This window comes from Lycium barbarum, chromosome 12 (assembly GCF_019175385.1).
Source record: "Lycium barbarum isolate Lr01 chromosome 12, ASM1917538v2, whole genome shotgun sequence".
NCBI classification, from domain to species: Eukaryota; Viridiplantae; Streptophyta; class Magnoliopsida; order Solanales; family Solanaceae; genus Lycium; species Lycium barbarum.
This window is the reverse complement of record NC_083348.1, coordinates 52,479,686-52,504,316: the sequence shown is the minus strand read 5'-3', so window position 1 is coordinate 52,504,316 and position 24,631 is coordinate 52,479,686.

Below are 24,631 nucleotides of genomic sequence, written 5' to 3'. Positions count from 1 at the left end.
CATATATCATATACATATATCATATAAGCAGCATGCAGGAGAGCCCAAGGAAGGTTATGTCTCTATCGGAGTGACGTAGGGTCGGTAACCTCCGATTATTTTATGAAATAATCATCATCGCTTTGTATTACCTTGAAGGAACAATTATTATAAGGTGAGACTATCAATGAAGAATAGCATTAAGAGAACATAGAATAAAATCATAAATCTCATGAGGCGTCAATTCATATATTACTTTGAAGTCTTTTAAAAACAGAGGCATTATCAAAGAATAAGGTTGAGGATCAGGAAATAGCTCAATATTCTCATATTGTCATTGAAATCATAAATTGGAATCCTTTAGACATGAAATCATTCTCATCATAGTCATCATAGAAATATTCTCCTCTTTGGAATCATTGTCATCACATGAAAACATGCTCATCGTTGTTATCATAAGAGTTCACATAATTACCTTTGGTTTGGAAAATACGGGCATTTTGGAAAAATATTTATGGGTTATCGGGAAAGGAATCAAGCTTTGGAGTCATAAACATCTTACTTTTGGAAATAAGGAGGCTATGAAAACATTTATGGAATTATAATCATAAGAATCGTGCCTTTGAAAGAAAGGGACGAGCCTTAACATACTTGTTCCACCTGTTATTAGCTACGCTTATTCATTCGAGCTCGCAAGTCTACATTTAAGAGGATTTACGATAACGTTATCCTCTTCATCGCACACTCGTACCAAGTTTCAAATTATACTATTCTATATTCTGCCGAAAAATGGGCAGCATTTCCCTGTTTATATGCCTAGCCCGAATTCTCAATTCAACAACCAACAACAACAATAACAATACCAACATCAATAGCACCATTTACAACACCAAAGTATTCCATAGAACAGCCCACACGCTGTTTTCCAACTTCCATAACTAACCAACCCGTTATACAATTATTTAACCACACTATCTTCGTAAATAAGCCGGTATTAACATAAATAGAAAGAGATTCATACCTTTCTCTTTGTAATACTACAATATCTTCAGTTCTCCACCATGTACTTAAGCCACAACATCTCAATACACAATTTTGTAATCGCAACAATACGCCATCTGGACCGGGATTTGGGAATTATACCTCATTTTTGGCTAAACCGTTGATGATGGAAAGTTGCAGAGTATTCTGGAAGGTTTGGGGAGGTTTGGGTGTGTTTTGGACGAATATATGAGGGGGTATCCCCTTTAAATAGTGGTCCAGGTTCTGTCTGGACCGACTTAAAATTCCTTCAGTGCGTTCGCGCTGCCTTAGTTTTTCTGCCTGCGCCTTCGTTCAGTAAAAAGGTCATAACTCTTGATCCCGATATCGTGTGAGGGACCACGACCTATGGTTGGAAATATCTTTAAAGTATATACAACTTTCATTCCTAGTGTTTTTCCAAATGACAAACTTATAATGTCGTTTTGGCCCGTCCAAATTAGATCATCCGAAAATGTTTCCTTAAATCGTCCTTTTGGAGGGCTTATGCCCATATTTGGCTTAAGGGTCCTTCATAGGACTTTCTCAACTTCCCATATACTACTCATATGTCTCTTCACATGTCCTTTATAAAACTCTGATGTGTGGGCCCCACTTAGCGTACAACAACGAGGGTTTTTCCTTAAGTGCCATATGAACCAATTCACCCCATATGGTCTCCAAATGTCATATATATGTTATTATTACATTCTTATAACATAACCTTCATCGCGAAACCGTGCCTCAAAATTGCTCAGCTCGTTCGCACCCTGTAGTGGCGCATTCGCGCTGTGTTGGCTCTTGGCTTTCTGCGCGTTCTCGCAGACCATTTTCCTGGTCTGCCAGCCCGACTTGTAACGTCCATATCTCCTTACCCCGATATCCTATTGAGGAGCGGTTTGTTGTGTTGGAAACTAGACTTCCCGAACTTCTTTTCGGGGTGTAACAAAATCGATCCAGGCAGAACCTGGACCGCTATTTAAAGGGGCTTACCCCTTATTTTCCCTAACAAACACCTCAAATATTCTCCAAAAATCTAGAAAATTCTCCCCAAACCCCCAAGCCAACTTTTTAGCCCTAACTAGGTAAAAATTCCCAAATTCCGGTCCAGGCGACGTATAGTTACAACTACAAAATTGTATAGTAATGCATTGTGGCTTAAGTCTATGGTGGATAAGTGAAGATATTGCACTATTACCAAGAGAAAGGTATGAATATCTTTCTATTTATGTTAATACCGACCTATTTATAAAGAAAGCGTGGTTAAATAATTGTATAATGGGTTGGTTAGTTATGGAAGTTAGAAAACAGCGTGTGGGCTGTTCTATAGAATACTTTGGTATTGGAAATGATGCTATTGATGTTGGTATTGTTGTTGTTGTTGTTGGCTGTTGAATTGAGAATTCGGGCTAGGCGTATAAACGGGGGAGATGTTGCCCGATTTTCGGCAGAATATAGAATAGTTTGATTTGAAACTTGGTACAACTGTGCTATGAAGAGGCCAACGTTAGTGTAAATCCTCTTAAATGTAGACTTGCGAGATCGGACGCATAAGCGTAGCTAGTAGGAGGTCGAACAAGTATGTTAAGGCTCGTCCCTTTCTTTCAAAGGCATGATTCCATAAATATTTCCATAACCGCCTTGTTTTCAAAAGCTTGAAGTTCATGACTCTTAAAGCCTATTATGATGTTAAATGGAATATGTTCTATGATGATTGTGATGATGATGATGATTCTCTTCTTTTGAAACTCCGAAGCTATGATTTGAAGGCATTATGAGACTATTGAGCCATTCCATGAATCCCTTAACCGTACTTATTGTTGATGCTATCACTTCATGTTACTCGTTCCTTCGAGGAGAGATATAGCGATGGTAACGATTCTATTTCCAGTACTACCTAAGTTCATGATTCTTGAGACTCCCGTGACATCGTCGATTTCATCTTACGATGGTTGATCCTTCAAAGAATTATATAGTGACAATGGTAATGCTAATGATGATGTTGATTTCATTTATGTATTTTTATGTGTATGTATGTATGTGTGTATGCATTGCATCCCACTGATCAGTTGGGGATAACACCGAGTCCCGAAAGGGCCGGGTAAGATAACACCGAGTCCCGAAAGGGCAGGGTAAGATAACACCGAGTCCCGAAAGGGCCGGGTAAGATAACATCGAGTCCCGAAAGGGCCGGGTAAGATAACACCGAGTACCGAAAGGGCCGGGTAAGATAATACCATGTAAGATGCTATATGTATATAAATATATGTATCTATATACATATTACCGCGCCTTAACGGCCGGACGAGATATTATATATGTACGGATATGTATGGAAAAATTCTTAAAAAGCTAAGCATGCACGACATTCGCCTTAAAAGGGCATTCAAAGGCACATGTTGATCTTGTTTATATTACTTTATCCCCATACGTTCATTATATTCATTTTCCCTATTCGGTATTTCTTAATATATTACTATTCATGCCTTACATACTCAGTACATTGTTCGTACTGACGTCCCTTCTTGTGGACGCTGTGTTCATGCCCGCAGGTGTAGATAGACGAGACCAAGATCTTCCATAGTAGGCTGCCTTCAGGTACCATTTCTGATTCGTGAGCTCCATCTCTTCTTGGAGCACTGTCGAGTATAGATATATATACATATGTATGATTTTGTTTAGGGTATGTCGGGGGCCCTATCCCGACTTGTATACTTCAGTCATGTTCATAGAGGCTTTGCAGATAGTTCCTGTGTACGGCATAGTCATAGTGTGACGATAGTAATGTTGGCATCACGTGTCTAATGTACATATACTCATGAATGATATTATGTTCGCATTTAGCTTCTTGATCCAATTGTTTCCATTTGAGACACGAAGGATGTAAGTTATAACTTGTTTCGCTCGGTTTCCGTAAGGTGTCGGGTGCCAATCACGCCCTACCAAGGGTGGGGTGTGATAAGAAAGTCCGAAGTAGTGGCCCTTGCTTACCCCGCTGAAGCTGGAAGACCTGCTGCGGATGCTCTTCAATAGCTCTGTCTGAGCCTGCAGCACAAAAGACAGCATCCCATGCAATGGGACGTCAGTACGGGTAAAAGTACTGAGTATGTAAAGTTGGAAGCAGTAACATAAGTAGGACGGAAGCATAAAGAGAGTAAAGGTTACCTGTCATCTGAGAACTTACAATATATAATGCATGAATCTTAAAAAAATCATATGTAAGTAAGCACATATATATATATAATATAAGTGTTAGTGTAGCGGAACGTGCAACTCGATCCATAAATATGTTAGTGCCGAGGAACGTACGTCCCGACCCATAAATATCATATGTTAGTGCCGAGGAACGTACGGCCCAATCCATAATATATAATATTGTCGCGAAACGAATGGCCCGATCCATAAATATATTATATACATTTACATAATGTAAGTGGCATGCATGAGAACCCAATGAAAGCCATTACTCAGTCGGAGTGACATAAGGTCGGTGACCTCCGAATAAATTATGGAATTTGTGTCGAATCCAAAGAAATAACATAACGATGATAAACATGATAATACACCAAGAATCAATCAAATAACTAAGACATTAAGATTTGAGATATATGACATAGGAATGGAGTGATTTTATTATGGAACACTCATGTTAATGCTCTAGTTGGATTTGTGCCAAGGAAAGAGAGAGAAACGAACACCTTACATACCTTATTTGTCAAGCTACCTCTTAAGAGATCCTTTACTTTGATGCCTGCCCTTCACCCGAACCTATATATAATGAGAAACTCATCTTTAATCATACTTTCCCATCAACTTATTTGTACTAGTTATCGAAGACAAATTTGGGTTACGAAAATCTGTGCAGCATCTCCCCTATATTATCTACTTCTTCCAAATACCGAAACAACTCCCAAACAATACCAACAACATCAACAACAATATCATTATGATTCTACAAGATAAATATGTATAATTTCATCCAAAAGTTTCTTCAACTTCAATCCACAAGCCAACAATACCAACACCACAATCTATAACTCTTATTCTCGTAAATATTCCAAAATCAATATTAATAAAGAGAGATTCACACCTTACCTTTACTATAATAGGAAGATCTTCAATATTTACTTTGAATCCAAGCCAACTCTAACGGAAAACGAAACTATAATCGCGGCTACTTGTTATCCAGACCTCGATTAATATTCCATCACTTGAATTACTTAAAATCCTCACTTTTATGGTGTATATAAGCTCTCATATGTTTTCTGAGTTTTCTAGAATATTTGGGGAATTTATTATGAAGAAAAATGGGGGTTTTACCCCTTATATAGTGGATTAGAGTCGGTTGGCACCGAATGTAAAATCCTTCTGCGCGTTCGCACTGCCCTGGAGCGCGTTCGTGTAGAGTTTCCCAGTGCTACTCTTTGCGTTGGCGCCACCCTTTTGTTATATCCCGTGTTTTCACACGTTCGAAAAATTTGGAGATATTCTTGGCTTGTAAGAAATAAGGTCATAATTAATTTTTATTTGACATAGGAGTTGTGTATGAAAGAATATTGATGTGGAAGTGTCGAATTAGGCCAAGGGAAAATTTGGAATTTTTGAAATTAATTTCGGGAATTACAGAATATGATCCATAAGTCATTGGGCTCAAAAAAATTAAAATGAAAAATGAGGCCCAATGTACTAGGGGTGGCCGACCAAGCTCTAGGTCTTGGCCCAAGACCACCTAGTTGATCATGTGCTATTCATGTTATCCACTAGTATATACTTGGATAAAGACTAAGAAAATTCTAGCACTTAGAAGACAAGAAAAACAAAGCAAGAGAGGAGAAAGAGAAGAGGGTTCGGGTTTGGTGAGCAAAAATTAGCCACCAAAAATATTGTTCTAAAAAATTTTCTCTTGTTGGATTTCCACTAATTCAAGGTCCCTTTGTAACTTGGTATAGTTGGTTTGGAGGGAGAAGCATTAAAATCATCAAAGTGATCATACCTCCAAGTGAAGAAGACTTGAGGAAAAGGTAAGAATTTCTTCCTTATCTTTGTGTTATGAAGGCTTGTTTGTGTTGTAGTATATAGAAATGTGTTGATTGTATGGAAAAATGGAAGTTTGCGAAGTGGGTATGGAATATAGAATGTGGCCGTGTGTGTGTGTTAATGTGTAAGTGAAATAAGTTGAAATTTATGTTGTATTCTAGTTGTGTGTATGATGGAATTCATATGGAGAATGAGAGTTGAATAAATTTGGTTGAAAATGAAATATAGGGGTTTGGCCGTGTGGTATGGTGTTGGTAGGATGCTAATGAATTAATTTTGTTTAATGTGTTAGTTGTATTATTGTGATGCTTGCAATGAAAATGAAGTTAGAATGATATAAGTTTGTATTGAATTAGAATGTAGAAACTTATGTCGTTTTAGTATGACTTTCCGACATTATGGAAATGAAGTTGTTTGGTTGTTAATTGTGATGATCATTGATGAATTTGGAAGTTGGAAACATGTTATGAAGTGGTATGCCAAAGATTTGATGTTTTGCATAAGTTATGACTTTGACGGAAAGTTGTATATTATGAATATCGAGTGTATAACTTGAGGAAAACGATATGAAATGTTTCTAGAACTATATGGTGATGATCTTGATTGTTGATGAATGTGAAATTATTGATATTAATTGAAAGTTGGGTTGAAATGAAGGTTATGTCAACTTGTTAGAAAGATGACTAGTTGAAGGATATTTGTGTTTTTAATGTTCGTTGTTGATATTGATGTTGTCGTTTGGGATGTTGTTGATGATTTCTAGCCGAGTTGAATTCTCGGGGTGCTATATGTATAGGGGAAGTGCTACCGAAATTTCGGTAGACAAATATGCATTAAGTTGAAACTTTGGTATTCATAACTCACAATTGGTAAACTTGACCAATTACAGATTTTTGACGAAACAGGAAGTGAGTTTGGAAAGGCGTAAAGAGCTTGAAAGGTATGTAAAGCCACCCCAATTCTTCACTTGGCATGCCCTTAGTGTGTTAGGGTCGGATTCGGGCCTCGAAAGACTTCCTGGCCATCGGAATCCGCAAGAGAAAATCTCAGTTTTTCCTTCAGTAGAATTGAACCATTTTGATATGCTTTTCCTGAAATTATGCAAAATTTCTCTAAACTCCTTGAGAAGCTATAGAATGTCCGTAGAACCTTTATAGGTGACCCCATAAGCCTAAAGGGCGTAATTTGAGCCCACCGCCTTGCTTGTTCCGAGGTGGGCCCGCTATTCCCGGTTTTGCCCTTAATGTACTTAAGTCTTCTTTTCGAATAGTTCTTAAAAGAAACGTTTTGACTATTATTCTAATTACCTAACAAACAATGTTCTAAATACTCCATTGAGTCCAATAAATTGTTTTGACACTCGGAACGATTTCAGGAAGGTTATACTTTTGAAATTTATTATGATATCCGAAATGCATCTATTATGATCCCGTCCAACTCCATTGGATTTGTTTGGCTTTGATACGCTTCACCGAGTCTTTGAAAACATTTATGATATTTTTAAATTGCATTAGTCTCTCACTACTCCATTCGTGGATGCCCCAATGTTTCCCACACTGAGCCCGGGCCAGGATATGTTGTCAAGCGTGATCCTTTGCATTGTTCGCCGTGCCTCGATGTGAGGGGGCAGGTATACGCGTACATGGGTTTATGGAGTATGCTGTGCCATGTACGTTTGTTCTGATATGATTTACTATGGCCATCTGATATGACATATTATGTTACGGGGTTATGCCCCTATTCTGATTCTTCTGTGTTGTGGCACCAGCGTCGGGAGGGTGGCCACGTTCTGTATGCCGAGTCCCTTGGCAGGGGCCGAATTTGATATGACATATGTTTCTGTACACACTCCGCATGTTTTGAAAATATATATCTGATACTTTGTATTTTCTGTTTACTTTCTGTATGTTCTATACCAGTTATGATTTTGTTTCTGCAACTCAGGCTTTACATATTCAGTACATATTTCGTACTGACCCCCTTTCCTCAGGGGCTGCGTTTTCATGCCGCGCAGGTACTGACGTTAGGTTTGCCAATCCGTCTGTCTAGGATATCTTTTCCGCCATCTGGAGCACTCTTTTATTCAGAGCCATCTTTTGGTACAGTCTGTCACTTCTATATGTGTATATTCTCGTACATGGGTACGGCGGGGCCCTGTCCCGCCATATGATTCCGTTGGTCCATTTAGAGGTCTGTAGACATGTTTGTGGCTTCGGATCTCTCTGTACAGCTGTGTGTATATGTTGTGTTTGGGCGATCCCTTTCGCCGCGGCGGCCGGTCCGCATATATTTAAATGTTGCTCTGTTGGCCCTGTGTGGCCTTTGTTGGTATTTTTTGCGTGCAGGGTATGTGGGATAGTCCGTAAAACAAAGGAAACTCTGCCGAAATTTTTCTGGAAATTATTTAATTTGGAAATAAAGCCTTGTCGGCCTCTGCTATATACTAGAATATGTTTGAGTGCCCAGATCGGGCACTAGTCATGGCCTACGGGGTTGGGTCGTGACAAAAGTGGTATCAGAGCGGATCGTCCTCGGAATGTCTACAGACCGTGTCTAGTAGGGTCTTGTTTATCGGTGTGTTGTGCACCACACCTATAAACAGGAGACTACAGGGCATTTAGGATACTACCCTTCTTTCTGTCTTAGATCGTGCGATAGAGCTGTGTTATCAGGATGATTCCTCCCTAACGAATTGTTACATTTGCAGTTATGCCTCCAAAGAAGGCGTCAGCGGCCCAAAAGGCCAAGGCAGCAGCTGTGGGAGAGAGTAGTCGGGCCCAGAGGGTTACCAGGGCCCATGCACATATTGCTCCTGATATTTTTCCCCCGGCAGAGGGCTCTTCCACACCGCCACACGTAGAGAAGATTGGAGCAGCAGCTGCAGGTCGAGGGGCGGCTCCACCGCCAGCTCCCGAGATTCCAGTACCTGAGCCCCCAGCTCCACGGCCAGGCACTGAGGATCAGTCCATGGATATTACCCGGATTCAAGCCCACGCCCAGGGCATGGAGGACCGGCATAGGGAGCGTCAGCCTGATAGGAGCCAGGATCGGAGACAGCCCAAGAGGGCCAGATCATCTGGGTATTCTGGAGATCTTCGGGGCAGACAGCCTCAGCAGCCTAGCAGACATCTATCCCAGCCGGCACAGAGCGCACCTCCACAGCCTACAGGTCGCAGATTTGATAGCCCAGGGTATTCAGGAGCAGGTCAGAGCTCCAGGGCTTCAGGTTCGCGGACAAACAGGGGATCTGGTCAGACGAGGCCACCTAGGCCTCAGTGTTCTTATTGTGGCAGATATCATCCGGGAGAGTGCTACAGAGCCACCGGTGCATGTTTTTCTTGTGGCCGTCAGGGCCATTCTGTGAGAGATTGCCCGTATAAGGGTAGTTCGGGTGGTGCAGCGCAGCCTACCGGGTTAGCCGCCGGGTCTGCCGCCGGGTCTTCATCTTCATCAGTGGCTATGCGCCCTACGGGGCCAGGTACTTCAGCACCAGCGGGTCTCGGCAGAGGCCGTGGTGGAACTTCTGGTACTAGCGGTCCTTCGAACCGCATTTATGCTCTGTCCAGCCGCCAGGATCAGGAGGCATCGCCTAATGTCGTTACAGGTACATTATCGGTTTTCTCTCGGTCTGTGTATGCATTGATTGATCCAGGTTCGACCTTGTCATATATTTCGCCTCTGGTTGCTAGTAAAATTGGTATAACGTCTGAAACTATAGAGCCGTTTGAGGTAGCCACACCGATTGGGGACTTTATTGTAGCAAAACAAGTATATAAAGACTGTTCTATAATTGTATGTGGCCGTGACACTAAGGCAGATCTGGTGGAGTTAGATATGATCGAGTTCGATGTTATTATGGGAATGGACTGGCTAGCCTCCTGTTATGCTAATGTTGACTGCCAAAATAAGGTAGTTCGTTTCCAGTTTCCTGGGGAGCCAGCTATAGAATGGGCCGGTAATACAGCATCGCCGAAAGGTAAGTTTATTTCATACCTTAAGGCGAAGAAAATGATCAGAAAAGGTTATATTTATCATCTGGTTCGGGTGCAAGACTTGATAGCAGAAACGCCGACTCTTCAGTCAGTTCCCGTGGTTAATGAATTTCCAGATGTATTCCCAGATGAGCTTCCAAGCCTTCCTCCGGAGCGGGAGATAGATTTCACTATTGATCTGCTTCCAGATACTCCGCCAATATCTATTCCCCCGTACAGAATGGCACCGGCAGAATTGAAAGAACTGAAAGAGCAGTTGAAGGATCTGTTAGAAAAAGGCTTTATCAGGCCCAGTACTTCGCCTTGGGGAGCCCCGGTATTATTTGTGCGTAAGAAAGACGGGTCGCTGCGTATGTGTATTGATTATCGGCAGCTGAATAAGGTAACTATAAAGAATAAATACCCCCTCCCCAGAATTGATGACTTGTTTGATCAGTTGCAGGGCGCCAAATATTTTTCGAAGATAGATCTTTGGTCAGGCTATCATCAGGTACGGGTACGAGAGGCTGATATTCCTAAGACAGCATTCCGGACTAGATATGGGCATTATGAATTCAGAGTTATGTCTTTTGGGCTGACTAATGCTCCTGCGGTATTCATGGATTTAATGAACCGGGTATTCAGGCCGTTCTTAGACATGTTCGTAATTGTATTTATCGATGATATCCTGGTTTATTCTCGGTCCGAGGCAGAGCACGCAGATCATCTGAGAGCGGTACTTGGGGTACTTCGGCATCGAAAATTATATGCAAAATTTTCTAAATGTGAATTCTGGCTAGCTTCAGTGGCATTTCGGGGGCATATTATTGCAGCTGATGGTGTCCGGGTGGATACACAGAAGATTGAGGCCGTGAAAAATTAACCCAGACCCACGACGCCCACAGAGGTACGTAGTTTCCTGGGGTTAGCAGGCTATTACAGGAGATTTGTGGAAAAGTTTGCTTCGATTTCAGCGCCTTTGACAAGGCTAACTCAGAAGGGAGCTAAGTTCCAGTGGACTGATGCTTGTGAACGAAGCTTTCAGTTGCTGAAAGAGAAGCTGACTACAGCCCAAGTTCTGACTCTTCCAGAGGGACCCGATGAATATGTTATTTATTGTGACACTTCTGGCGTGGGATTGGGCTGTGTATTGATGCAGCACGGCAGAGTTATAGCTTATGCTTCTCGGCAATTGAAAAAGCATGAAAAGAATTATCCTACCCACGATCTGGAGCTCGCAGCGGTGATTCATGCTCTGAAGATATGGAGACACTATTTATATGGCGTTCATGTTGATATCTATACTGATCATAAGAGTCTCCAGTATATTTTTAGGCAGAAAGAGCTTAATTTGCGGTAGCGGAGGTGGCTGGAGCTTCTGAAAGATTATGATGTGGATATTCTGTATCATCCGGGCAAGGCTAATGTTGTTGCAGATGCGCTCAGCCGGAAATCTATGGGCAGCTTGGCAGATTTACAGCCAGACAGGAGAGAGATAGTACATGACATTCATCAGTTGGCTAATCTTGGGGTTCGTCTGGCCGATTCTGGAGGTACACGGATTTCTGTCCGAGGGGTTTCTGAATCATCTATTAAGGAAGATATCAAGCGGCATCAATATGAAGAACCTGTTTTGGCACGATACAGAGACACAACCTATGATAAGGAGAAGACTCCGTTCGAGTTCACTCCGGACGGGACTTTATTATTCAGGGGCAGGTTGTGTGTACCTGATATTGCAGGTCTTCGGCAGTAGGTTATGAGCGAGGCACACTATGCTCGCTATTCGGTCCATCCTGGGTCTACGAAAATGTACCATGATCTCCGATGCCTATACTGGTGGGATGGCATGAAACGGGATATCGCAGAATTTGTCGCCCAGTGTCCAAATTGTCAGCAGGTCAAAATTGAACATCAGAAACCGGGTGGACTGTTGCAAGAAATGGAAATTCTGACGTGGAAGTGGGAGATCATTAATATGGACTTCATTACATGTTTGCCTCGCACTCCACGGAAGTATGATTCCATCTGGTTTATTGTTGATAGGCTGACAAAATCAGCCCATTTTCTCCCCGTCAGAACTACTTATTCCGCTGAGGATTATGCCAGGCTTTATATTAAAGAAATTGTGCGACTTCATGGAGTTCCTATGTCTATTATCACTGACAGAGGTGCTCAGTTCACAGCGAACTTCTAGAGATCTTTTCAGGAAGGATTAGGGACTCAGCTGAGCCTGAGCACAGCTTTTCATCCTCAGAGTGACGGACAGGCCGAGCGCACTATCCAGACACTTGAAGATATGTTGCGGGCCTGTGTTATTGATTTCAGAGGTATCTGGGAGGACCACTTGCCATTGATTGAATTTGCTTATAATAACAGTTACCATTCCAGCATCCAGATGGCTCCGTACGAGGCTCTGTATGGCAGGAAATGCATGTCACCGATCGGCTGGTTTGATATTGGCGAGACAGAGTTAATTGGCCCAGATATGATCCAGCAGGCCGTTGATAAGGTGAAACTTATCCGAGAGCGACTATTGGCAGCCCAGAGTCGACAGAAATCATACGCTGATAAACGGCGTCGTCCTTTGGAATTCCAGGTTGGTGATTGGGTATTTCTGAAGGTATCGCCTATGAAAGGCGTAATGCAGTTCGGCAGAAAGGGTAAGCTTAGTCCGTGTTATATTGGGTCTTATCTGATTGTGGGAAAGATTGGAAATGTCGCCTATGAGTTAGATCTGCCATTTGATTTGGAAGCGGTACATCCGGTATTCCATGTGTCTATGCTCCGCAAATGCATTGGTGATCCTTCCAGAATATTCCCTGCGGATGATATTCAGGCGACAGAGCAACTATCGTACGAGGAGCAGCCCGTATCTATTTTGGATCGTCAGGTAAGGAGGCTCTGGAACAAAGATGTAGCCTCTGTCAAGGTGCTGTGGCGAAATGATAATAGAGAGGAAATGACCTGGGAGGCCGAAGAGGAGATGAAGAAGAAATACCCTCATTTGTTCGCTACGGCCACAGGTAATCCTGAACCCTTACTTAATTCTGTTTCAATAATGGGTGTGCGTCAGATGTGCTGTCTATAAACATAAACTCCCCCAAAGTATTCTCAGACCCTATAAGATTAATTTAACATTCGAGGATGAATGTTCAAAAGGGGGGGAGGATGTTATATCCCGTGTTTTCACACGTTGGAAAAATTTGGACATATTCTTGGCTTGTAAGAAATAAGGTCATAATTAATTTTTATTTGACATAGGAGTTGTGTATGAAAGAATATTGATGTGGAAGTGTCGAATTAGGCCAAGGGCAAATTTGGAATTTTTGAAATTAATTTCGGGAATTACAGAATATGATCCATAAGTCATTGGGCTCAAAAACATTGAAATGAAAAATGAGGCTCAATGTGCTAGGGGTGGCCGGCCAAGCTCTTGGTCTTGGCCCAAGACCACCTAGTTGATCATGTGCTAGTCATGTGATCCACTAGTATATACTTGGATAAAGACTAAGAAAATTCTAGCACTTAGAAGACAAGAAAAACAAAGCAAGAGAGGAGAAAGAGAAGAGGGTTCGGGTTTGGTGAGCAAAAATTAGCCACCAAAAATATTGTTCTAAAATTTTTTCTCTTGTTGGATTTCCACTAATTCAAGGTCCCTTTGTAACTTGGTATAGTTGGTTTGGAGGGAGAAGCATTAAAATCATCAAAGTGATCATACCTCCAAGTGAAGAAGACTTGAGGAAAAGGTAAGAATTTCTTCCTTATCTTTGTGTTATGAAGGCTTGTTTTTGTTGTAGTATATAGAAATGTGTTGATTGTATGGAAAAATGGAAGTTTGCGAAGTGGGTATGGAATATAGAATGTGGCCGTGTGTGTGTGTTAATGTGTAAGTGAAATGAGTTGAAATTTATGTTGTATTCTAGTTGTGTGTATGATGGAATTCATATGGAGAATGAGAGTTGAATAAATTTGGTTGAAAATGAAATATAGGGGTTTGGCCGTATGGTATGGTGTTGGTAGGATGCTAATGAATTAATTTTGTTTAATGTGTTAGTTGTGTTATTGTGATGCTTGCAATGAAAATGAAGTTAGAATGATATAAGTTTGTATTGAATTAGAATGTAGAAACTTATGTCGTTTTAGTATGACTTTCCGACACTAAGGAAATGAAGTTGTTTGGTTGTTAATTGTGATGATCATTGATGAATTTGGAAGTTGGAAACATGTGATGAAGTGGTATGCCAAAGATTTGATGTTTTGCATAAGTTATGACTTTGACGGAAAGTTGTATATTATGTATATCGAGTGTATAACTTGAGGAAAACGATATGAAATGTTTCTAGAACTATATGGTGATGATCTTGATTGTTGATGAATGTGAAATTATTGATATTAGTTGAAAGTTGGGTTGAAATGAAGGTTATGTCAACTTGTTAGAAAGATGACTAGTTGAAGGATATTTGTGTTTTTAATGTTCGTTGTTGATATTGATGTTGTCGTTTGGGTTGTTGTTGATGATTTCTAGCCGAGTTGAATTCTCGGGGTGCTATATGTATAGGGGAAGTGCTGCCGAAATTTCGGTAGACAAATATGCATTAAGTTGAAACTTTGGTATTCATAACTCACAATTGGTAAACTTGACCAATTACAGATTTTTGACGAAACGGGAAGTGAGTTTGGAAAGGCGTAAAGAGCTTGAAAGGTATGTAAACCCACCCCAATTCTTCACTTGGCATGCCCTTAGTGTGTTAGAGTCGGATTCGGGCCTCGAAAGACTTCCTGGCCATCGGAATCCGCAAGAGAAAATCTCAGTTTTTCCTTCAGTAGAATTGAACCATTTTGATATGCTTTTCCTAAAATTATGCAAACTTTCTCTAAACTCCTTGAGAAGCTATAGAATGTCCGTAGAACCTTTATAGGTGACCCCATAAGCCTAAAGGGCGTAATTTGAGCCCACCGCCTTGCTTGTTCCGAGGTGGGCCCGCTATTCCCGGTTTTGCCCTTAATGTACTTAAGTCTTCTTTTCGAATAGTTCTTAAAAGAAACGTTTTGACTACTATTCTAATTACCTAACAAACAATGTTCTAAATACTCCATTGAGTCCAATAAATTGTTTTGACACTCGGAACGATTTCAGGAAGGTTATACTTTTGAAATTTATTATGATATCTGAAATGCATCTATTATGATCCCGTCCAACTCCATTGGATTTGTTTGGCTTTGATACGCTTCACCGAGTCTTTGAAAACATTTATGATATTTTTAAATTGCATTAGTCTCTCACTACTCCATTCGTGGATGCCCCAATGTTTCCCACAATGAGCCCGGGCTAGGATATGTTGTCAAGCGTGATCCTTTGCATTGTTCGCCGTGCCTCGATGTGAGGGGGCAAGTATACGCGTACATGGGTTTGTGGAGTATGCTGTGCCATGTACGTTTGTTCTGATATGATTTACTATGGCCATCTGATATGACATATTATGTTATGGGGTTATGCCCCTATTCTGATTCTTCTGTGTTGTGGCACCAGCGTCGGGAGGGTGGCCACGTTCTGTCTGCCGAGTCCCTTGGCAGGGGCCGGATTTGATATGACATATGTTTCTGTACACACTCCGCATGTTTTGAAAATATATATCTGATACTTTGTATTTTCTGTTTACTTTCTGTATGTTCTATACCAGTTATGATTTTGTTTCTGCAACTCAGGCTTTACATATTCAGTACATATTTCGTACTGACCCCCTTTCCTCGGGGGCTGCGTTTTCATGCCGCGCAGGTACTGACGACAGGTTTGCCGATCCGTCTGTCTAGGATATCTTTTCCGCCATCTGGAGCGCTCTTTTATTCAGAGCCATCTTTTGGTACAGTCTGTCACTTCTATATGTGTATATTCTCGTTCATGGGTACGGCGGGGCCCTGTCCCGCCATATGATTCCGTTGGTCCATTTAGAGGTCTGTAGACATGTCTGTGGGTTGGGATCTCTCTGTACAGCTGTGTGTTTATGTTGTGTTTGGGCGATCCCTTTCGCCGCGGCGGCCGGTCCGCATATATTTAAATGTTGCTCTGTTGGCCCTGTGTGGCCTTTGTTGGTATTTTCTGCGTGCAGGGTATGAGGGATAGTCCGTAAAACAAAGGAAACTCTGTCGAAATTTTTCTGGAAATTATTTGATTTGGAAATAAAGCCTTGTCGGCTTCTTCTATATACTAGAATATGTTTGAGTGCCCAGATCGGGCACTAGTCACGGCCTACGGGGTTGGGTCGTGACAACTTTGGCCCATTCGCGCAGATTAAGCCCTGCACTGGCAGTCTGTCTTAAAATGCTCATAATTCTCTATTCTGATGTCGGATCGACACACAGTTTTTTGTTGCGTTGGAAACTAAACTTCCCGAACTTCAATTTAGGCTTTTGTTTCACTCCAAAACTCCTCATATATTAAAAGATATCCTTTCCTCAAGTAGGGCCAAAATTGTCCCTTATACTTTCTCTAAAATCCAACAAACTTAATTTTCTTGATTCACTTGCCCTCCAATCCTTCCGTAACTTATTATATCAACTTAAACCCTCATTAACATAGGATAAGCGCGTCTAATCTCATGTATCCTTGGAGGTAACTCTAATCTCCATGCTTAAAACAGGCAATACCTACGAATTTCAACGTGCAAAACTATGGGGTGTAACATTCTCTCCCCCCCCCCCCCCCCGCCCCCCCCCCCCCCCCCCCGCTTCTTTAAAAACATTCATCCTCGAATGTTGGAATACTTAAGGTGTAATCATACATTTCAAATTTTTACGGAACTTTAGTAAAGTATCTTTTGCAATAAGAGCACTGCTAATTTCCTCTCTATCACAAATTCCAATTTATATATCCTGTGGAATACTGTACTCAATGACACATAAACATGCAGTAATAATATTTCGCATCACATTGAATCTCAAGGGGGGGGGGGGGTTTAAATATGACTTTTACCTTGTAATTGATTTGCGGATAAAGCAGAATCTTGCAAGGACTCCTCCGGAATAGTATCATATGTGGTAGGGAATAAATGGGGATACTTGGCCTTCATTTTTTCTTCAGCTTCCCACGTCATCTCTTCCCTATCTTTACTCCTCCATAGAACTTTTACTAAAGCCACATCTTTGTTTTTGAGTCTGCGGACTTGTCGATCGAGAATAGCAATTGGTTCTTCCTCGTATGTCAGATTTTCGGTAATTGGTATATCGTCAACAGGTACGATTCTGGAAGGATCTCAAATACATTTCCTCAGCATGGATACATAAAAAACTGGATGAACTGCTTCCATTTCTGATGGTAACTCCAGTTCATAAGCTACCTGACCTACCTTTCGGACGATCCTATAAGGTCTGATATATCAGGGATTGAGCTTCACTTTCTTACCAAATCGCAGCACGCCCTTCATAGGTGATATTTTCAGAAATACCCAATCACCTACCTGAAACTCCAATTCTCGTCGTCGTATATCTGCATTAGATTTCTTGCCGTTCTGAGCTATGTGTAACCGTCCCTGAATAAGCTTTACCTTTTCAATAGCCTTATGAACAAGGTCTGGCCCGAATAAGTTTGCTTCTCCAACTTCAAACCAACGGGCAGGAGACCTACACTTTCTGCCATACAAAGCCTCATACGGAGCTATTTTGATACTGGCATGGTAGCTATTGTTATAAGCAAACTCTATTATAGGCAAAATATCATCCCAACTTCCTTGGAAATCTAATACACAGGCTCGCAACATGTCTTACAAAGGCTGAATAGTCCACTCAGCTTGCCCGTATGACTGCGGAGGGAAAACCGTACTAAGATTTACTATAGTCCCAAGGCTTTCTTGAAAATATTTCTAGAACTTTGCCGTAAACTGAGCGCCTCTATCGGAAAAAATGGACACAGGAATGCGGTGAAGATGCAAAATCTCCTTAAGATAGAATTTAGCATAGTCTTCAGCAGCATAGGTGGCCCTTACAAGCAAGAAACGGGCTGATTTGGTTAGTCTATCAACAATTACCAAAATAGAATCAAATTTGCGACGAGAACGGGGCAATCCCGTAATGAAATCCATATTAATCACTTCCCATTTCCATGTTAGAATTTACATTTCTTGTAATAAGCCACTGGGTTTCTGATGTTCGGTCTTTACCTGTTGGCAAGTGGAACATTGAACTACAAAGTTAGCAACATCTTTCTTCAAACCATTCCACTAATAAAAGCCCTTGAGGTCATGATACATCTTGGTGGATTCGGGATGAATTGAATACCGGGAGTAATGAAATTCTAACATGATCCTGTCCCGAAGCCCGATTACATTTGGAACAGACAAACGGCCTCGATATTTGCGAATCCCATTTGAATCCAGTTTAAAGGCTGAGGTCCGATTTTGTTGCACTCCTTCCTTAATATTAGCTAAAATTGGATCTTCATTCTATTGAGTCTCTACATCCGAGGCGGGAGTCGATTGGGATATATTCCGTAAGGTAATCCCAATGTTTTCTGAATCCAGCAGGCGAACTCCCAAATTTGCTAAGCGATAAAATTCTCTAGTCATTTCTAATTTTTTCGCTGGTACATACAGTAGGCTACCTATTGACTTGCGACTTAGAGCATTAGCAATAACATTAGCTTTGCCAGGGTGATCTTAAATCTCAGCATAGTAATTCTTTAGCGATTCGAGCCACCTTCGTTGCCTCAATTCGGTTCCTTCTGCTTGAATATATATTGAAGGCTTTTATGGTCTGTATATATATCTACATGGACTCCATATAAGTAATGCCGCCATATCTTCAGAGCGTGAATCACTGTTGCTAATTCTAGATCGTGGGTTGGATAATTTTGCTCATGTTTTCACAACTATAAAGAGGCATAAGCGATCACCTTACAATTTTTCATCAGTACACACCACAGGCCCATGCGTGATGCATCACAGTATACAGTGTAACTATCGGTGCCTTCTGGAAGGGTAAGAACCGGAGCGGATGTCAACTTATCTTTCAATTTCTGGAAACTCCGCTCGCACGCTTCTGACCATTGAAACTTGGTCCCTTTCTTAGTTAATTTTGTAAGCGGAACTGCTATGGAAGAAAATCCCTCTACAAATCTTCGATAATACCCAGTAAGACCCAAGAAACTTCGGACTTCCAAAACGGTTGTTGGTCGGGGCCAGTTCTTAATGGCCTCGATCTTCCGATCATTAACTTTTATACCTTCGTCGGACACAATATGGCCTAGAAAAGCCACTGAAGTTAGCCAAAATTCACATTTGGAAAATTTGGCATACAACCTTTGATCTCGCAATGTTTGCAACAACTTTCAGAGGTGATCAACATGTTCCATCTCTGAACGATAATATACCAAGATATCGTCAATGAATACAATAACAAAAACATCCAAGAAGGGCCGGAACACTGTGTTCATTAATGCCATAAATGTCGCAGGAGCATTTGTCAATGTGAAAGACATAACCAAGAATTCAAAATGCCCATATCTCATTTGGAAGGTTGTCTTTGGAATGTCTTTCCCTTTTACACGTAGTTGATGATATGCTGAACTTAAGTTAATTTTCGAGAAGCATTTGGCACCCTGTAGCAGATCGAACAAATCACCAATTCTAGGAAATGCATATTTGTTCTTGATAGTCACCTTATCCAATTGCCGATAGTCAATACACATTCTTAGTGAGCCATCCTTCTTGCGCACAAATAATACCGGCGCTCCCCACGGAGACGTGCTGGGCCTAATGAAGCCCTTATCTAGAAAGTCCTACAATTGCACCATTAATTCCTACAGTTCAGCAGGGGACATACGATAAGGGGGAATAGAGATGGGTTGAGTGTGCGAATACAAATAAATCGTAAATTCAATTTTCCTTTCGGGAGGGAGGCCTGGTACTTCATCGGGGAATACATCCTAAAATTCATTAACTACATGAACGAATTGCAAATTTGGCGGGTCATCTTCAGTGCTACTTCGATGCCTGCCCTTCACCCGAACCAATATATAATGAGAAATACATCTTTAATCATACTTTCCCATCAACCCCGCTGAAGCTGGCAGACCTGCTACGGATACTCTCCAACAACTCTGTCTGAGCCTGCAGCATGAAACGCAGTGTCCCATGCGATGGGACGTCAGTACGGGTAAAAGTACTGAGTATGTAAGGCTGGAAGCAGAAACATAAATAGGACGGAAGCATAAAGAGAGTAAAGGTAACCTGTCATCTGAGAATGTACAATATATAATGCATGAATCTTAAAAAAACCATATGTAAGTAAGCACATACATATATATAATATAAGTGTTAGTGTTGTGGAATGTGCAACCTGATCCATAAATATGTTAGTGCCGAGGAACGTACGGCCCGATCCATAAATATATTATATTTCCGCGGAACGAATGGCCCGATCCATAAATATATTATATACATATACATAATGTAAGTGGCATGCATGAGAACCCAATGGAAGCCATTACTCCATCAGAGTGACATAAGGTCGTTGACCTCCGAATAAATTGTGGAATTCATGTCGAATCCAAAGAAATAACTTAACGATGATAAACATGATAATATACCAAGAATCAATCAAATAACTAAGACATTAAGATTTGAGCTACCTGACATAGGAATGGAGTGATTTTATTATGGAACGCTCATGTTCATGCTCTAGTTGGATTCGTGCTAAGGAAAGAGAGAAAAAAACGAACACCTTACATACCTTATTCGTCAAGCTACCTCTTAAGGGATCCTTTATTTTGATGTCTGACCTTCACCCGAACCTATATATAATGAGAAATACATATTAATCATACTTTCCCATCAACTTATTCGTACTAGTTATCGAAGACTAATTTGGGTTACGAAAATTTGGGTAGCATCTCCGCTATATTATCTACTTCCTCCAAAATACCGAAACAACTCCCAAACAATACCAACAATATCATCAAGATTCTACAAGATAAATATGTATAATTTCATCCAAAACTTTCTTCAACTTCAATCAACAAGCCAACAATACCAACACCACAATCTATAACTCTTACTATCGTAAATATTCCTAAATCAATATTAATAAAGAGAGATTCACACCTTACCTTTACTAGAATAGGAAGATCTTCAATATTTACTTTGAATCCAAGCCAATTCTAACGGAAAATGAAACTATAATCGCGGCTCCACGGTATCCTGACCTCGATTAATACTCCGTCACTTGAAATTACTTAAAATCCTCACTTTTATGGTGTATATAAGCTCTCATATGTTTTCTTAGCTTTCTAGAATATTTTGGGAATTTATTATGAAGAAAAATGGGGGTTTTACCCCTTATATAGTGGATTAGAGTGGGTGCCAACCCACTCTAAAATCCTTCTGCGCGTTCATGCTGCCCTGGGGCGCGTTCGCGCAGAGTTTCCCAGTGCTACTCTGTGCGTTCGTGCCACCCTTTGGCCCATTCGCACAGGATTAAGCCCTGCACTGGCAGTCCGTCTTAAAATGCTCATAATTCTCTATTCCGATGTCGGATCGACACGAAGCTTTTTGTTGCGTTGGAAACTAAACTTCCCGAACTTCAATTTAGGCTTTTGTTTCACTCCAAAACTCCTCATATACTAAAATATATCCTTTCCTCAAGTAGGTCCAAAATTGCCCCTCATACTTTCTCTAAAATCCAACAAACTTAATTTCCTTGATTCACTTGCCCTGCAATCCTTCCATAACTTATTATATGAACTTAAACCCTCATAAACATAGGATAAGCGCGTCTAATCTCATGTATACTTGGTGGTAACTCTAATGTCAATTCTTAAAACAGGAAATACCTACGAATTTCAACGTGCAAAACTATGGGGTGTAACATGAAGGGTGTGTCGAATTTGTAGCGAGGCGCTACAATGGATAGGGATCTAGTGTAGCGGACTCATGGTAGCGGGAGTAGGCCAGGAGGCGTGGACCCTCTGTAGTGGACGCTTGACCGCTGCAGCGGACAACGGGGACCAGAATACTATTTAATGATAAGTTAAAACCCTTCATATCCTATCCCTACATTTATTGTTCCTAAGCAACTTTAAGGAGATTTGAGAAGGTTTCAACTAGATTTATCTTGAGGTAAATTCTTTAACAGAGATTTCATTCATTTACTTTCCTTAAGCATGAATCCATGATAGAAAATCTATAGAACTTAAGAAGGAAGATGAGTTTTGATGTTTACTTCATTATTTGAGTTTTAGTCTTTCAAAATGAGATTTGTTGATGGATTTGACTAATCTAAGCATCGAATTTGATGAATTACTGACTAATAGGCTTGAATCCTCCATTTATGTAGATGATTAGAAAGATTGAAAGTTAGGATTTATACCCAAATTGGGGGTTTTCACTTGAATGACGAAATTGACCTAAAGTTGAACTAATTTAGCAATTGAAGAGTAGAATTGAACCTCTAGAATATTGGGTTACCAATTTCACCTTTGAAATACCCTTGTTGCCTTTGTGGGCCCGTTTTCCCCCTTTTCCATAGTTGATTTTGATTGGAAAGATAGTATAGCAATATAGGTATTGATGATTCTTATTTCTAACTTTGAATTCGATAATGGATAAACTTTGAGTACTTGGAGGCTCTCCGGGAAGGCAAGGCAAAGTTTTGATTATTCGTGACTCCTGCTTGGCAGCCAGGTTGGTTACGACTTACCTTATGGTTAGACTTCGGTTAGCAAAGCATATGTAGAGTTAGTGATTGTAGGATAAAGCATGTTACGCCTTCAGTATGAAGTTGGGAAGGATTACCTAGGCTGGGCTGTTTGATTTTGGGCTTGTTGCCTTGTTGTGATCTATTGGCTTATTTAATACTAGACTGACTGCTATCCCTCACTTATTGGGTATTATCTTGGATAGAGGAAAGAACTTGACTTATTATTGATACTTAGATATGTGTCCATGTGTGGCACAATTGATTTTCATATGTTATCATTTGACATTGATATTATGCATAGCACTCATTCTCATCTTTCATGATACACTAATATGAGCTGAGACTTGGTACTGACGATGATAAGAGAGATGAGAGGCTGATGCTCAAGGTCTTTACCAAGATCGAGAGAGTGTTCGATGCCCGAGGTCTTTGCCGAGATCGCGAGAGTGGTGCATGGACTTCACGGGTCCCTCATGGGTCATAACAATCAAAGCGTGAAGGTATTCCGCCTAGAACATGTGTATACAGAGATTACATTGGCCATTACATACCATTACATTGCATATGCACTAATTATTACATTCTCATACTTGTTGGTTTATACTTGATCTTTCTGTACTTGAGTTTCTATTCTTGGACTGTGTTGTGTTTATACTTGATTGTGAGCATGTCTATTCTTCAGTCTCTTCCTCTATATATGTTAGATAATTGTTGTCGGCCTATGATACCTACCACTACATAGTGTTTATACTGATACTACCTTGCTGCATTCTTTTATGAGTGTAGAGTACGTCACAGATTCCACATCCACTCCTTGCAACTGATTCCTAAGGCTTTGCTATAGAGTGTCTAGGGTGAGCATGCTTGATGGATCCGTAACCCGTAGACTCTTTTTTTATACTTGTCTTTTCTTGCATTTTGAGACAATATTTGTATTTTGAGACTTTGTATTATTCTAGACTTATAGTTGATTAGCAGTGGCACTTGTACTATATTTACACCAGTTCTTTGGGGTTGTATTTGTTGGGTATTTTTGGGGCCTCGAGTGATAGTCGAATTTTGGGATGAGATTGGTCAAAAACCAAAATATTCTGGTTCTAGTGTAAGTGCTGTAGCGGTACCATGACCGCCATAGCGGTCATGCTATAGCACCTGGGGGACGGGTATAGCGGACCGAGGGATTTAGGGCCTAGCTGTCATAGCGGTATGCTTTCCGCTATATTGGCATGATGGTTTTTTAGCAAAGGTCGACATGGCGAGCCTTATGGGTGCCGTAGCCCGTGCGCTGCAGCGGCTCCTTGACCACTGCAGCTGTAGTCGGGCAGAATAATTTCTCTTTTCTCAAGTTAAGTCCTTTAAACCCTACCACTTATTCTCATCATTCTTCTACGCACTCTTTGGGAGAATAGAGCTATTTATGGACTGATCTTTCTTGGAGGTAAGATCTATAACACTAGCCTTTGTTATTTGCCTTCCTAGATTCCTATTCCAAGCTTAGAGTCACAAGAATTTAGATAGAGAAGATGAGTCTTGTGCAAGAATTATTGAAATGGGCTTAGACTTCTAAAATAGAAGTTTATGTTAAAATTGACTAGAATAACCATAGAGTTTGATGAATTCCTTGTTATTAAGAAGCTTATTTCTTCCATTATTAATGAGGAATTTGAGGATTGAAGAATTATGGTTCATACCCAAATTTGAAGGTTTTGCTTTAAATCTGAATTAGGCTTAATCTTGAGTTGTTTTAGTAAATGATTAGTAGGTTTGATCACCTAGAGCCTGAATTGCATGTTCCATCTTTCAATTTCTCGTTTTACCCTTGTGGGCCCATTTTCCAATTTACTTGGGTTAGAATTTGACCCAGCTAGAAGTATATCAATATGGGTGTCATTATTCATGGTTTTTAATATAGAATTTTATTATTAATAGACTTT